We start from the raw sequence: 15,544 nt of genomic DNA, 5'->3' as shown, positions 1-15,544 counted from the left end.
AATTTGCTAGAATCCGGAATTGTCGCTCACGAGACGTTAATGAAGTCAAGTGCTTACTGCGCTTGAAGAAAAAAATCAGGATGCGTGTTAATTGGGCAATCTCATTACAACGTCAAGATTGAAATCAACTCCTCGGCCGTTAATTTATTTGCTGGTTATTTTTTTCGCCTATGCCAAAAAGTGGGCAAACTAATAGACAGCAGGAGTCACACCATTTACGTGTCTCTCCCTGTAGGGGATTATTCAAGATCGTACCCCTCCTACCCCCCCCCCCCCTCCTTCATTACTCGCGTTGCTTGAGTGTTGAGCGAGCAACTGCCAACGGGATCTGGGTGGATGAGATCTGACGAGGTTCGGCATGGGAGAATAAAATAAAAATATACATTTAAATAGCAATTATTTCATTATAGATGCTAGCAATGATAGGCGCATGTGCCGTCCTCTTACGGTTGCCGTGGTATGCGTTTTCACAATACGATGTTATATTTCATGACGTGAATCTTATCGCGATCTCGGTTTGCCCTAACTTTGTAATTGTATTTCACATTTGTTTTGTCATGTTGTTTATGTGCTTTGATGTTCTTGGAGCACCAATGGATTGCTTAATCGCTCTTCAACCGCAGTCCGCTCAACATAAGTCTGCAATAAGTGTTGTTAATCATACCAACTTTGTAATCTGTAACGCTTATTAGGCACAAAGCTCTCAGGAAATGCTGACGTATAGCCACGATGCCTTCTGTTTTCCCAGACGTTTTGGGTATTATTATTTTTAATATTAACATGAATATTTATTTAGTCATAATTATTGTGAACTTTTATGATTTCAACAATATCAGGCAAATATATATGTATGTATGACTAGTGGACTGGACTGTGTATGATTAATATTGACTAGCTTCGTGTATGCTGCACTAGGATCCCTGGATGAATTGCGCCTTCTAAATGCAAATTATTATAAAGTAAAATTTAGCAGCGATCCTCACGAAACAACGATATTTCACAAAACCCGCAATCCAAATTTCTTGGGTGCGATCTTTGTCCGCCGTAGTTCTGCCATGTCGCGGCAGCTCTACTCGCTCCTCTCCACGTGCTCGTGGGGGGGGGGGGGGGGCAGCTTATGTGTTTATGTGTGGAGACAGCAGCTGCCTTGTTGACATGGCTCTAGGTGGTAAATGCTAGCTGACAGCTACAGATGTTGATTTGACTTCTAGAGGTCTTCCACAACTCCCGCGCCTTGCTTGCTCTTGCCACGCTGTACACTTAATTATGCTCTGGCAAGGAACGCCGACCTATTGACAGATTTGCTGCATCAATGAACAAGGGAGTGTCCGTATACACTCGGGCCAGCTGGTGAGACAGAATCAAACTCGGTATTTAGACTGGAGGAATCCAATGAGTATGGGCAGGTCAGCAGGTTTAATCATTCATCTTCATCGTCCACCATGATCAATCCATTGCTGTATGAAGGCCTCCGCAAGTTGATCTCAACGTTCGCTCGATCTCTGCGTGTGATGGTTTCCCGGGCACGTTTTCTCCTTTGGCTGCCGCTCTGTTGTTAGTCTCGACCATCAGCCATCGTGTCTTGCCCAAGTACACTTACGTTTTTTGTTCGTAGTTTGTACCTGCATTTTATCCGCCAAACATTTAATATGTCATCACGAAATTTTAACTTAAAGTCGGTAAAAGCCTTTCACATCCAAAAAGCCTTGGTTTAAATGGAGACCTGGGTTACAAAACAACACAATATACAACAACAGTAGAAACGTCAGAAAATATGTGATGTAAATTAAACGTTTAACTAGAATTATTGAGATTAATTTACAGTAGGATATATTGAATCTTTGCCATGAGGGTTTCACAAATCTACATGATCCAGGAAGTGGTGGCTATTAATGCCTGTAATACAGCATTATGGAGGCAGTCAGGGTTGATGGACGACAAATGTCGTGAAACTCCCATGGGCGTCAAGGTCATCTATCTGGCTTTCTAAAATATGTCAGTGCAGCAAGTGGATTAATCTCCGTCTGTTTCTATCTGTACGGGGATAAAGGTTACCCCCACTCACGTGCATGGGTTTTCTCCAGGTGCTCCGGTTTCCTCCCACACGCAGAAACACTTAATTGGCTAGAAAAAAATTCTGAATATATAGAGGACCACAGAGCTTGGGCAATTGTTGCCAGCTCAATGCCTGATTGCCTTCTCCCTTGTTTGTGGCTCCTTATGCCTCCGAGTCATTCTCTACATGCGAGAGAGCGATTGGAAACTGTGGGAACCACAGTCGTGAAACCCTGCCGCAATATGCATACACTGAATGCAGCGTACACATACATTCCTTTGGAGTCTTCTTCATCGGCGTGGTCTTCGTGACCCTCGGGGTTCATATGCTCCTGTCCTTACTGACTCGGTGCATTATCGCCGGCTCCCAAGATTTGTTCTGCGTTGTGTGTCTTCCCCTCTGATTTGCCTCCACTCCTTCTTGGTCCATTCTTTGATGTTGCTTCCCCAACTGATGCACGGTGTGTCGTGGCCTCTGCACTCCGTATTTGAATACACATATACAGATCTAAGGTAGAGGTAAAGGCACAACCCTGCAATTCCTTGCTGACGCCACTCTTGGTGGAAGAGCCTCCACGAGAAGGAGCTTTGTAGAGCTCCTCTAGAGTGTATTTGACCCACCAGGTATGTTGGAAGAGGTGAGCGTACCCACAATTTACCTCGCCACACGTGACCTACTTTGCTGTACCCATGTATACTGCTGCGTGGAAAGAGGTGGGAGTATTCAGGGGGGTGGGGGATTTCAGAAACTTTAGCTCCATTGTTTCAACTGCTACACTGGAAGATAAAATCTAACCGTCGACTTTTAGATTTGCAAGTCCAATGTGATAACCATTGCACTATGGCAGGATCCTACAGATTTTCGTTTCTCCAAAATGCAGTGCATGGTTGTATAATTATGTTTAAACTCCCAAATGGACTTTTTTTTTAGAATATATATGGATGACCTGGTTTTTTTTTACGTTTAAGGTTTAATTCGCAGTGGAGATGAAATAGAATTCGCACTCCAATTGCGATGTTGTTGTTGCCCTGGGAATTATTTTCACTATCTTTCCACAGGCGCACAAAACCGTCGTTTACGAAATAAATCACGAGTCGCGATCATAAATCATTGCACCTGACATCGCCACTGCATCACAGTTCTCTTCGCCCCACCTGCAGCTGTCCATTGTTGTGAATTCGTACGGCAAAACAGAGCCCTCCCCCCCCCTCCTCCTCCCAACCTTGCCAATTCAGCTTTCACTTCTCGGTATCTCGAAACACAATGTGAATTGCGTTGCTGTAAGAGCAACGGGACTCGCGGCCTGGCGAATTGGGATTCGTTCTCGTAATTACCTGGTGCTCCAAATACCCTTTGAGAGGCGGCAAAGGTAGATTCTTTTTTTGTTTGTTTCCCCCGTGCAAGGCTAAGGTAGCAATTTGTTGCCAAGCACTCTGGTTTGCACGGATCATGTTTGCGGGTTATTGGACGGCTGAAACCTAATGTGCAATTCCTCTTGTGCGCGTCACCGCAGAGTCATCTTCAATACGACGTTCGTTATGTATGCATGATCAATTAAATAAGGGCACCCTTAGAGACTCCAAGGTTCGGATGATGGCGCCACCGTTTAACAACTTGGACTGGTGGGGTCCAGGGGTTGTTGGGAGAGGGGGAGGGGGGAAGGAGGAAAGAGAGACTGAGGTGAGCCTACGTACATTAAGTAGGGAAAAAAAAAACGTAATAATTAGAAACATGTTGGATGAACTGTAGTTGATGAGGATAGGATATAAGGTGGCTGAGTTTAACATGTGCGTTTGAATCACGGCCTCAAATATAAAAAAATATTAGCTTTGTTTTAATCTCCCATCACCCCCCCCCCCCCCCCCCGCTTTGTCTGCAGTATTTAACCGCAATGCCAACTGATGCAAGGGTCAAAACACTTTGACTCATAACTTGCAGTATACACAGGCTGTTGCTTCAGAATCACGACTAAATATCTATTTATGCTGGAGGAATACGATGAGCTATAAAGCTCTTTTTCACAGATGTCCCAATGGAGCAGGTCAGAACGCCGCTGAGCATGTGCTCACCCCGAAAAAAATGTAAATGTGAAATCAGTTACCAAATGATTACACGGCAGAGTTAAACGTTACATGTGTGGGGGGCTTAGCGGTGCATTAAAATTGCAGTGATGCACTTCGTAGAGATTTAAAGAAAGTCCCTCTTTGGTTCTTTCGGTGAAGTCACGTAGAAAGAAATTAAATTAAATAATAATAGAATACGACGTTTCGATTGCAACACAAGCAACCATCATCGGGTACAAATGAATGAGAAAACAAACCTAGTAAGCTTATAAATATAATGCAATACAACACAGAGAGTCTGCCAACACAACAGTCAACACCCTACCTGGTTGATTGCATTCTTCCAAAGATCGCTAAATTTGAGAGAGAGACAAAACACAGACACGGAGACACACAGACAGACACACAAGCAGATAGAGACTCACACAGAGACAAACATAAAGAGACACACACATAGGCACACGGAAAGACAACGTCTCTGTGTCGAGGTCTTAAATAGAGAGAGCAAGGGGGGGGGGGGCAGAGGGGGAGTTGTGTGGAATTCCTGTCCATAGGGGACGGACAAGCTGGACATTGGACTTCTAAACAGACAAGCACGGAGCGTTGTGTGGAATTCCTGCCCATAGCAGCCGGAGGAGAGAATGGACCTATAAACAAGCACGGTAGAAAGCAAATTCAGTAAAATTAGGAAGTGTAATGCAATGCAACACAGAGAGTCGCTTAGCACACAGTGAACGCATAGCCTGGTTGATTAAAAGCTTCGAATCTAGTTTAAAAATAAATTCCTCGTGTTGTTTTGTGCACATAAAGAGCCAAGAACTGTGAAATGCACAGCCGGAAGAGACAAAGCAGAGTGGAGCCCTCTTAATAGTACAGCTTTGAAATATGAGTGGAGATGAATAAACGAAGGCCACGAGAGTTATTGCAGCGGCCTTCAGTCGGGGAAGGTTCGATGAGACGAGGGAATGGGTGCACAGTAGTGGTGCTGCTGGCCCATGGAGGGGGGGAGGGTTGAAGCAGACTATTTTTTTTTGGGGGGGGGGGGGGACTCCCTCCTTTTGAGATAGAGATGTACAACTCGATAGAGATGAGATGAGAGGAATACGGATGAGAGCTATAGAGTATAGAGAGATGCAGTGAGAGATAAGAAAAGGGACATACAGATGAGGCAGAAACGTGAAATGAGAGCGATATGTAGAACGAGATATATGCATTGAGATAATAAACATGCAAACACGATAGAAATACGATTACAAACTATGAATATACTTTTTGTGTCAATTACCTTGTTATGTTTATTAAGATTTGAATTTGAGACGATGCTTGATCTGATGCCCCTATTTTTTTCATGTACGTATGTGGCACCCCATGAGCTGGGACCCCTACGATTTTTCACTTGGGCTGCTTATGCCTGGGCGCTGTCACTGAATGATTAGGTAGGAGTGGCCTCTGCAATACAGCCAGCCCAATTTCAGGACTTTTTTGGGAAAGTAAGGTCATAATGAGCTTACCTTTTCCGGCAGCTTAAAAAGGAAACGTGGACGCTATGCACAAAATTCCGAGGCTGGTTTGGTCTCCCAAGTGTGAGTCAGAGGCAGTGAACGCAAGGAATAACAACAACGAAAGCAAATCCCTAGGAGACACCTAATGCTTTTGCGGGGGAAAAAAAAACATAACAGCATCCACTATAAAGCGTGTGAGTGAGATTTAAGCTTCAATTAGCGTGATCGTAAAGCAGCGATGATTGTAAACTGTAATTACATGCACAGCGTTGCCATGAACTTTGCAATATTTCTGCTCCGTAATGTGTGATTTTTATTTTCCTGTGGAACCAAACGCTAAAGTGTGTGAATAAAAAAAAAACACTACTGCATTAATACTCTACCAGTGTCATAAGAATATTTACACCCCACTCCCCTTACCTTTCGTACAAAAAAAAACACGCATGAAATTGGTAGCAATGAAATAACTGGAATTTCTTTCTCACTGCTGGTTCCATTTTAACGATGTTAAGAAATAAAAAAAGGAATCACAGGCTGATTGGCCTATGCAATGACTGGCACGACAGGAACACTGGGCATGAACGTGAAGCTGACTGGTGGTTGGTTTTCTGAGAGCATTAAGAGCGAGTAGAGCTGGGCCTCATGATTAATGCAAGTAACCCATCGCTCTACTGATTATCCGTCAAATTACTCGACTAAACAAGCAACACGAGGATAATTGAACAATAATTCTTCAACTCTATTCCAGGTGCCGCTGGACCAGGAGGTGATGATCGACGCTTAGTGAGACGATCGGTGCCATCGGCCGTGTCACGAGGCAGGATGTGGGGGGAGTGTCTTCTTTGGTTCTTTCGGTAAAGTCACGTAGAATGAGAATAAAATAATAAATTAATAAAATAAAATAACACAATCAAATTCTCACGACGTTTCGGCCACAACACAAGTGTCTGGAGGACAGTCTCGTCCCTTCACGAGACTGTCTGGATGAAGGCCACTTGTGTTGTGGCCGAAACGTCGTGAGAATTTTATTGTGTTATTTTATTAATTTATTATTTTATTCTCATTCTACGTGGCTTTACCGAAAGAACCAAAGAAGATGAGTCCTTGCAGTCACGAAAGCTTTAAATCGAAATGTGGGGAGTGGTTGACTTTTTTAAAGGGATCGCGAATAATCGACTGCAACGAAAGTAATCGACTAAAAGCCTTTTTTTATAATCAATCGACTGACTGTGGTTTTAAAGTGGCTAACAACCAGGAGGTTATGAGTTTGCGAGTTCAAATCCTGGTTGTGTATTTTGAGTCAGCCCATCATCACCCCCACCCCGCGGTTGATAAAATAAGTGCCACTTTGTTATTCCGGAGTCAACAGTGGTTGTCTTACGAAGAGACTTGCTCCCCATCGTAAGGATAAGGAATCTACTCTACGGGCTGAGGACTGTAAAAGGGAGATAAGCACCTCCTGCATATCTGTGAAAAAGAGCTTCATAGCTCATCGGATTCCTGCAATCACTGAATAAAGATTCGGATTTTTTTTAAATCTCGACGCCTATTTTGGCGGAGGAAATCGCTGGCATTTTCTTGACGAAAGGAGCTTTGGTCAGGAGCGTCAAGCGCCGTTCGTCCGTGTGAAGCTTTGCCTCTGCAATGCAGTTGCTTTGTGCTTCGTTTCATGAACAAGGCAAATGCGCCGACGGTCGTGGAGGGGGGTTTTACTCTTCTTTGGTTCTTTCGGTAAAGTCACGTAGAATGAGAATACAATAATAAATTGATAAAATAAAATAACACAATAATATTCTCACGACGTTTCGGCCACAACACAAGCGGCCTTCATCAGGTGAAGGGGCGAGACTGTCTGGTAGGACAGCGCTGGAGTGAGAGAGCCACGTTCAGATCACGGCTTTTAAGCTGTGTGAGAGGAACAAAGAGCCCTCAAATTTCAGCACCACGGATAGCTACGGGCCCCGTTCAGACGGACGAGTTCGTCCAATGCATAATAATGCATTGCATTCAAATCAGGCGACCATTCGTCAAATCCCTGCACTGGTAACTCTGAGGGGGGGGGGGGTCCCGAATTCCGGAGACAAAAACGGCACGCACAATTGACCGCGTTTGACACCTTCATGTACTCGCCCGTACAACAAACATACAATTAGCGCCTTCAGTGATGAAAACATGATTAATTGTCGAATATGTATCCCAAAAAGGTTAATGTTTTATTTCAAAACAAAACATTACACAACACACTTTAACGAACAGACTGACAGGGAGATATCCTGCAGAGACCTGGCATCTAAATCTCATTTACACTCTTACAAAAAGCCATTTTCACAATGCCTCCGTGTTCCCGTAAACGTGCCTACTGTGAAGTGGCATAAATGGCAGTGAACTATCTCGGTAGTGTGGGTGACGATTTATGGACAGTGTCATCTGGTTGCATTTCAAACAGTTATGTGTAATGGTCAGCAGAGGGCACAAACACGAATCAAATTGCTCTTGGAATAAGCTATCACATTGCATCATGCACCAGCCGCTAAGCAATAATCGATCAATTCAATTCCGACCTCTTTAGCTTGACGAGAGCCCGCTGAGATTCGTTTCGAATGGGGCTCATTAATTTTTAACACTCTAGCCGTGGGTAATTGTCATATTTTGGATATTGGCTTTGGCACTGGTGCACGGTCATCTGCAGCTGCGAAAGATGTAATGGAGTCTTTAATAATGGTTCAGTTTACATCAAAGTGGAAGTCTGCCACAGTAATGTGTGGTCGGCGCACTGGCCTTGCAATCTAGAGAGGTCACCAATTCTATTTGTATCTCCCGGCGTGGCAGTAAAGTGTGGAAAGTCTGCACTATAATTAATAACAAGAAAAGTGTTTTCATCGTTATTTTTGGAACAGATCGCGTAAAAAAATGTGTGGTAAACCCTCCTCCAACCGACACAGCCAATTAATAAAATCGTCACGTGAACATATATGCCAATTTATTACAGCTTTAGCAGATCAGTATGTTCGAGATAAATCTCACAAAATGTAACAATTTTGGTGAGAGTTAAAACCAGCATCATTGGGCAGTTGACAGAATTGCGAAAATGTCCTCCGGTCTTGAGCATGAATTAGGGGTGTAATGTCATTAAATATTTATTCACGCCATCTGACCCAAAAAAACATTATGAATCATAATATTTATCGCTAAAGCCTGTGACAAGTGTTTATTTCTGAACTTGCCTTTGAAAGATCTGTAGTTAGTATTGTCATGTATGGCACCAACTGGGAGGTTTAAACCACACTAACGTTCAATGCTTACAGTGAAGGAAAAAAGTATTTGATCCCCTGCTGATTTTGTACGTTTACCCAATGACAAAGAAATAATCAGTCTATAATTTTAATGGTAGCTTTATTTGAACAGTGAGAGACAGAATAACAACAACATCCAGAAAACGCATGTCAAAATGTTATAAATTGATTTGCATTTTAATAAGGGAAATAAGTATTTGACTCCCTCTCAATCAGAAAGATTTCTGGCTCCCAGGTGTCTTTTATACAGATAACGAGCTGAGATTAGGAGCACACTCTTAAAGGGAGTGCTCCTAATCTCAGCTTGTTACCTGTATAAAAGACACCTGTCCACAGAAGTAATCAATCAATCAGATTCCAAACTTTCCACCATGGCCAAGACCAAAGAGCTCTCCAAGGATGTCAGGAACAAGATTGTAGACCTACACAAGGCTGGAATGGGCTACAAGACCATTGCCAAGCAGCTTGGTGAGAAGATGACAACAGTTGGTGCGATTATTCGCAAATGGAAGAAACACAAAAGAACTGTCAATCTCCCTCGGCCTGGGGCTCCATGCAAGATCTCACCTCGTGGAGTTGCAATGATCATGAGAACGGTGAGGAATCAGCCCAGAATTACACGGGAGGAACTTGTCAATGATCTCAAGGCAGCTGGGACCATAGTCACCAAGAAAACAATTGGTAACATACTATGCCGTGAAGGACTGAAATCCTGCAGCGCCCGCAAGGTCCCCCTGCTCAAGAAAGCACATATACATGCCCGTATGAAGTTTGCCAATGAACATCTGAATAATTCAGAGGACAACTGGGTGAAAGTGTTGTGGTCAGATGAGACCAAAATGGAGCTCTTTGGCATCAACTCAACTCGCCGTGTTCAGAGGAGGAGGAATGCTGCCTATGACCCCAAGAACACCATCCGCCTCTCTCTGTGTCCCCTGAAGTGTCTGTGTTAATTCTGTACCTGATGACGATTGCTTGTGTTGCAATCGACACGTAGTATGCTATTATATAATTTTATTTTTTTATTATTTCTACGTGACTTTACCGAAAAAACCAAAGAGGAATTCCTGCAGTCACGAAAGCACCTAATTAAGTTTGATAATTTCTTTGTCAGTGGGCAAACGTGCAAACGTACAAACTCAGCAGGGGATCAAATTCTTTTTTCCCTCGCTGTAAGTGTGTATACCATAATAGTCGTAATTAAATTCAACAATTGCATGCAAATTCAACAATTACAACTTGCCACTGGTGTTAGCCTTTGCCGACAATCAATCTCAGGTCGCTGGCTTCATAACACAGTGTGCTAAGCACTCCGCCACCGTTCCTCTCCCTGAAGTATTCATTGAGAATTAACACGACCATAATACCTTGTTACCCTTGCGACTTTTAAACTTTTCATTACGCCTAATCTTTTTCAGTTTTTTTTGTTGGGATATAGCAGCGTATGTTGCAGTAGACGTTTTAAGCCACCACTTCCGTTAGCTGTAAGCATATACAACGACTCTCTAATTAAATCATCATTCTGCATAATTAATTAGTGTCTGTCTCGGGAATGTGTAAGTTACTCTTTGGTTCTATTCGGTAAAGTCACGTAGGTAAAAAATAAAACAACAAAAATCACGACGTTTCGGCCACAACACAAGTGGCCTTCATCAGGTGAAGGGATCGTGCTGTCATGAGGACAGCGTTGGAGTGAAGACAGCCAAGCCCAGGTCGCGTCCTATAAGCTGTGTGGGAGGAAACAAAACGCTTTGACAAAGGAATTAGCATAAAAATGAGCATGATGTACGTAGGAGGTACATGATGGACCAGGCGCGGGGGGGGGGCCATGATGGACCAGGCGCGGGGGGGGGGGGGGGAGTTTACATAATGTTGGTGTGGAGAGAATTAAGCAGCTGTGAAAGTTTGGGATACCACTACTTGAAAAAATATACTGTACCATTGAAAATTAGTTGAATGTTTGGTTTGATTTAGAACATCTTTCCAATGATTGCTTAATTTGAAACCATACTCTCGGTTGAATGTGTAAGTTACTATTGCAGTGCCTCGTATGACGTTAACTCCACGTTTAGGCAAAGCTCGACTATAACGTAGACCAAATTCAGTTCACTGACTTGAACAACATGAATGGATTGTTTCTGCTATGTCCGTAATGTCAGACTTTCACCTTACAATGAGGTTCTCGCTAATAGTTTGCTCTTAAAGGGACACGTTCATCGTGGTGTCTTCCAAAGCATGCGCCTTTATTTCACAAAGCATGCGCCTTTATTTCACAAAGCATGCGCCTTTAAGTGAGTATGTTGTTTGAGTCTCCCGGTGTTCATTTACTCCCCCATTTTTGTCTCATTAGTCTCCATCTAGTCGATCACAGCCGAAGTAATTTCAGTCAAGATTTAATCATTTACTCAAGACTTGGTCTAAAATGAACCATCGGGCGCAGTTTCAGCATGATTTATGCTAATTACTATATTAACAATGTGTCGAGTGTTAATAGTATTAAGTCAGTATATATATAAAAAAAAGTATTTTAGTATGGTCTTGTCTACGGCAGCCTGTGCAATTTTCGTTAAGTCTTAGTGTGTGGATTTTATTGAGTCTTTTTAAAAACACAACGCTGAATATCTTGTCCAGTTTCGATTTGAGATTATTGTCTTTCCTACTCGAATTGTCCTATGAAATGTGCAGACTAAATCTTGACGAATATTCCACGGGTTGTTGTCGACAAAGACTGATACTACGAACACTGAGACACTGTCTAAATGATTAACACTGCATGATGTGTCTCAATTGCTTCATCCCTAGGTTTGGGAAGCCAGTGTCCCGTTGGCTGTGTGACCGTGAGTCCCGCTCATTAAGTGAATTCACGCAAGCGCACAAAAATACAACCTCAACGATTGATGCCCCCGAGGATGTTTATTAATTTGTTTTAAAATGTGTGGCTTTTTAAATGACCCCCAGAATCTGAATGCAAAGTTTTGCGGGCGTTTTTTTTTACAACCAAGAATGCGAAAGGGAAAAACAGCTATGAAGTTAATACAATCTGAAAGCATTCAAGTCTTGACCCAGATAAAAAAAATATAATGAATAATATTGGTTCTTTACTTAATTATACAACACTTACATAATAGGTGACCAACCTCAGAATCACAAATTGCGAATTGATGATGATTGTGGTCAAGGACTAGCCAAATAAGTTGGCACCAGCCGCTATGGGAGGCATCGTTATCCAAGCGTGTCATCTTCTGTAAAAAAAAGTAACATTAAAGACTTTGAGATGTAATTTTCAAGAGAGAAAAAATAAAAATAAAATTGCGTTTGTACTTGTGCGTAGACACAGCTCAAAAACAAAATCACTGCATTCATCATCCCTGCTGACTCATCATGGAAACTTTTAACGTCTCGAGTGTCGAATTAATATAGTAAGTAGATTGACATTTTACCCAATTGCCTTTTCAGATCGCAAGGAAGTATTGACCAACTTGTGAGTGAGAGATCGCGCGAGTGCTGAATATGGTGAGTGATTATGGTTGATCTATACGTATGTAGACACGTTTTTACCAATCTCGACACCCCTGTCGACCCAACAGCATCAATGGGTACACCACGGTTAGTCTATCGCCGGGTCACGTGCAGTCGGGAAAAGTTTGGTACCTTCCCAACCCGTCCAAGACGTCTGACCAGCGTGGAAGATTAGGCCAATTTTTCGATTTAAGGCTTTCGTGACTGCAGGGATTCATCTTCTGGGTTCTTTCGGTAAAGTAACGTAAAATGGAGATAAAATAATAATAAAAATAATAATAAGAGAATAAAATTCTCACGACGTTTCGGCCACAACACAAGTAGCCTTCCTCAGGTGAAGAAACAGGACTGTCCGGAAGACAGCTCTTGAGAATTTTATTCTGTTATTATTATTTTTATTATTTTATCTCCATTCTACGTGACTTTACCGAAAGAACCCAGAAGAAGAGATTAGGCCAAATACCTCACTACCAGAGGTGCTCATCCTAGTGGAGACCCTTCTGCCAGCAGTGGCATAAGTAAGAAATTGCAGGGTTGCACCTTTAACTTTACATTGAATTACATTTACGAAACGTTTATGCATCATTTAAGCACAATTTTTTTATTCATATGGGGGGGCGGGGGGGGGGGGCGATGCATATATTAGGGTATAAGCAAACGATGGGATGCACGCTAATCTGGGAGTTTTTCAGCAGTTGGCAAATGTTTACTCTGTTCAAGCCAAACTTTCGTGAGCTGCCAAGAGATGGGAGGAGGATGTTGGCTTATTTTTTTTAGAATACGCCTTCCAGTGCTTTCATCTTACATTCCTAATTAAATGGAACCGTGTAAAAGGTTCCGTTGATGAATTGCTCTTTTATTTCCGCTGTGATCCGTGCGCGCTTGGTGAACAGTGAGCAAAGCAAAGTGCTGCGTGCCAGTTACTCTGGATGAGACGTGGAAGCGTCATATCACAATTCTTGAAACAAATATATAGATGTGAACATCGCTTGATCAAAACGTAAGCCTCATTTTGAGCAATACAAATGCTCATTTGTTCACTTTGTGTGTGCGCATGTGTGTGTTTTCGTAAAGCGCCAAATCTCCCGGTACGCTTTGAAGTTTCGCGATCAACCGCTTCGCCAGACGCATTCTCACTCATTGGAGCTGTTGTCAGGGCGCACCGTTAACAGGTAAAGGTGCAGCCCTGAAATTTCTCGCTGACACCACTGCTTGGCGGAAGGGCTGCCACTACGGGGGGAGCTACAGATTATCCCCTCTGTGGCTCCCAGGCTTTGTGGACCTGTGCATCATTGGTTGGTGGTGGTAGGCAAAGGCAGTTTTAATTAGACCACTGAAAACGTTTCCCGATGCGTTTTCAGGGTCTTACCGCGTGTTGGTCGGGCATGATGACCCACGTTTTGCCCCCACCTGCTGGGAGCTTCTTAATATAAACTAAATGGAACAGCTCACATTTTCTCGATTATAAAAGTTTCTGGCTACAGCGGACGTTTAATAAGTAAACACCAACAGCAGCAGCATCAGCTGACAGCTCTATATATTCAGTTTCTGAAGAAGCTCTCCAGCACGTGGAGCGAAACGTCGGACATCGTGTTGAATGACACGCGGTACGACCCGGAAACTCATTGGAAAGCTACACAGCACAACCGCGGAAGCCTACGCAGTCGCTGAAAAAGGAGCTTGCCATGCGCGTGGAATGATGTTCCTTTTAAAGTTTCGCTAAATTTTATATTTTTAATAAGGACGGACTTTCCCCCAGGCAATGACATGGATCTTACTGGCACCTAGGATTCCAGATGTGTTAATCAGCTGTGGGGTGGTTTGCTTCAGCAGGTCACACGGCTCTCCGTGCAGCGAATGCGGAAACGTGCGGTGATCCGCTCGCGTTTTGCTGCCGTCTCGTGCGGGATTAATGTAAGCGATGTTAAAATTTTAAACGGCTTTGAGATTTTAACAAGGGGGTTAACCTCTCGCTGTGCTCTGTTGCCCCACGATTTCAGAAGCGAGACCTTCAAACGCGGTTGACGGTGCGCAAATTCACCCGCGGAATCCAGCCTCGCGACCTGCGAGAGGTGCGCGCGAGCAACAGCAAAGCGACTCTCCTGAACGGGGCCCTGCGTTTAAAAGCGTGTGCCTTTTTTTTTATTTGAAGAGGCCTCCTGCGAAGGTGGCGCCTTGTTTCAACAAGCGGATTGCGTCGTGGCTGGTGAAATGTTTGAGCCACATTTTAAAAAGAAAATAAATAAATTATATCTAAAAGACTACATTTTTTATTATTTTATTTTACCAGGTATAGCCCATTGAGCCATGTAGCTCTTTTTCTGAAAACCACCTGGCCACAAATGATAGCTCAACGAAGTGGCTTGTCACGTGGAAATTTATAGCAGCCAAATACTCTAAATATCACAGCGGTCACCTTCTCCTTGTGGGCGTCGTTTCATTTTCAACTTTGACCTTCCACGAGCGTTTTAATTAGGCACTTGAACCTTTAAATAAATAAATAAGCACGCTTTCCAAAACGAGGCTCATTTCAGAGTTCATCTTTGGTGCTCCTCGACTTGTTTTTTGAAGTCGCACCCACCGCGTGTCGTTCAGCAGTGTCCGACGTTTCACCCCACGCGCTGAGACCCCGCACCGAACGTGGTATGACCCGAAGACGCATCGGAAAGCCGCGCAGCGGTGCAACCGCGTTACCTCTCATCCGTTTGATGGCACAGGTGCCAAACAAAAACTTGACAAGACTCTCCTAAAAATGTCTGAAAGCCTTTTCCTGGGTAAACAAGAATGTGGTGGGAAGAGATGGGGGTGTTTTATCTTCAATTTTTATATGTTCATGTTGATGTCAGTCAGTGAGCTTAGTGGCTTTAGGAGTAGCCAGCCAGGTGAATATATAAAATGCTACCAGCGGACGATCAAATTGGGCAGTGGCAGCAATATGTGGTCCATGGTTAGAGATGTAGAATCATGGCTAATGGAGGTCTGGTGCAGGCCTGCAAAGTGTCAAGAATGTATAATAATTGCATATTACGGGTATCTGAAATGTGGTGCTGATCTGGAGTATCAGGGTGGAGTGTCTCTATCTTAAATTCGAATATGCGATTTCCATACAGT

The 15,544-nt window shown here is 43.3% G+C and overlaps 1 long non-coding RNA gene across 1 annotated transcript in view; it reads left to right on the top strand.

The window, feature by feature from the left end:
* The window catches only part of LOC116947745 (uncharacterized), a 63,105-nt gene extending 47,873 nt beyond the window's left edge, over positions 1 to 15,232 (top strand). The window contains exons 3-6 of the long non-coding RNA XR_012945724.1: positions 11,717 to 11,751; positions 12,371 to 12,427; positions 13,508 to 13,605; positions 14,434 to 15,232. This is a non-coding gene — a long non-coding RNA (uncharacterized LOC116947745). The remainder of the gene's footprint in view (positions 1 to 11,716; positions 11,752 to 12,370; positions 12,428 to 13,507; positions 13,606 to 14,433) is intronic.
* The last annotated feature ends 312 nt before the right edge of the window (positions 15,233 to 15,544 follow it).

Source organism: Petromyzon marinus, chromosome 31, assembly GCF_048934315.1.
Source record: "Petromyzon marinus isolate PM22_M1 ecotype Great Lakes invasive population chromosome 31, UKy_Petmar_22M1.pri1.0, whole genome shotgun sequence".
Lineage (NCBI taxonomy): Eukaryota > Metazoa > Chordata > Hyperoartia > Petromyzontiformes > Petromyzontidae > Petromyzon > Petromyzon marinus.
This window is presented reverse-complemented; position numbering and strand designations above follow the sequence as displayed.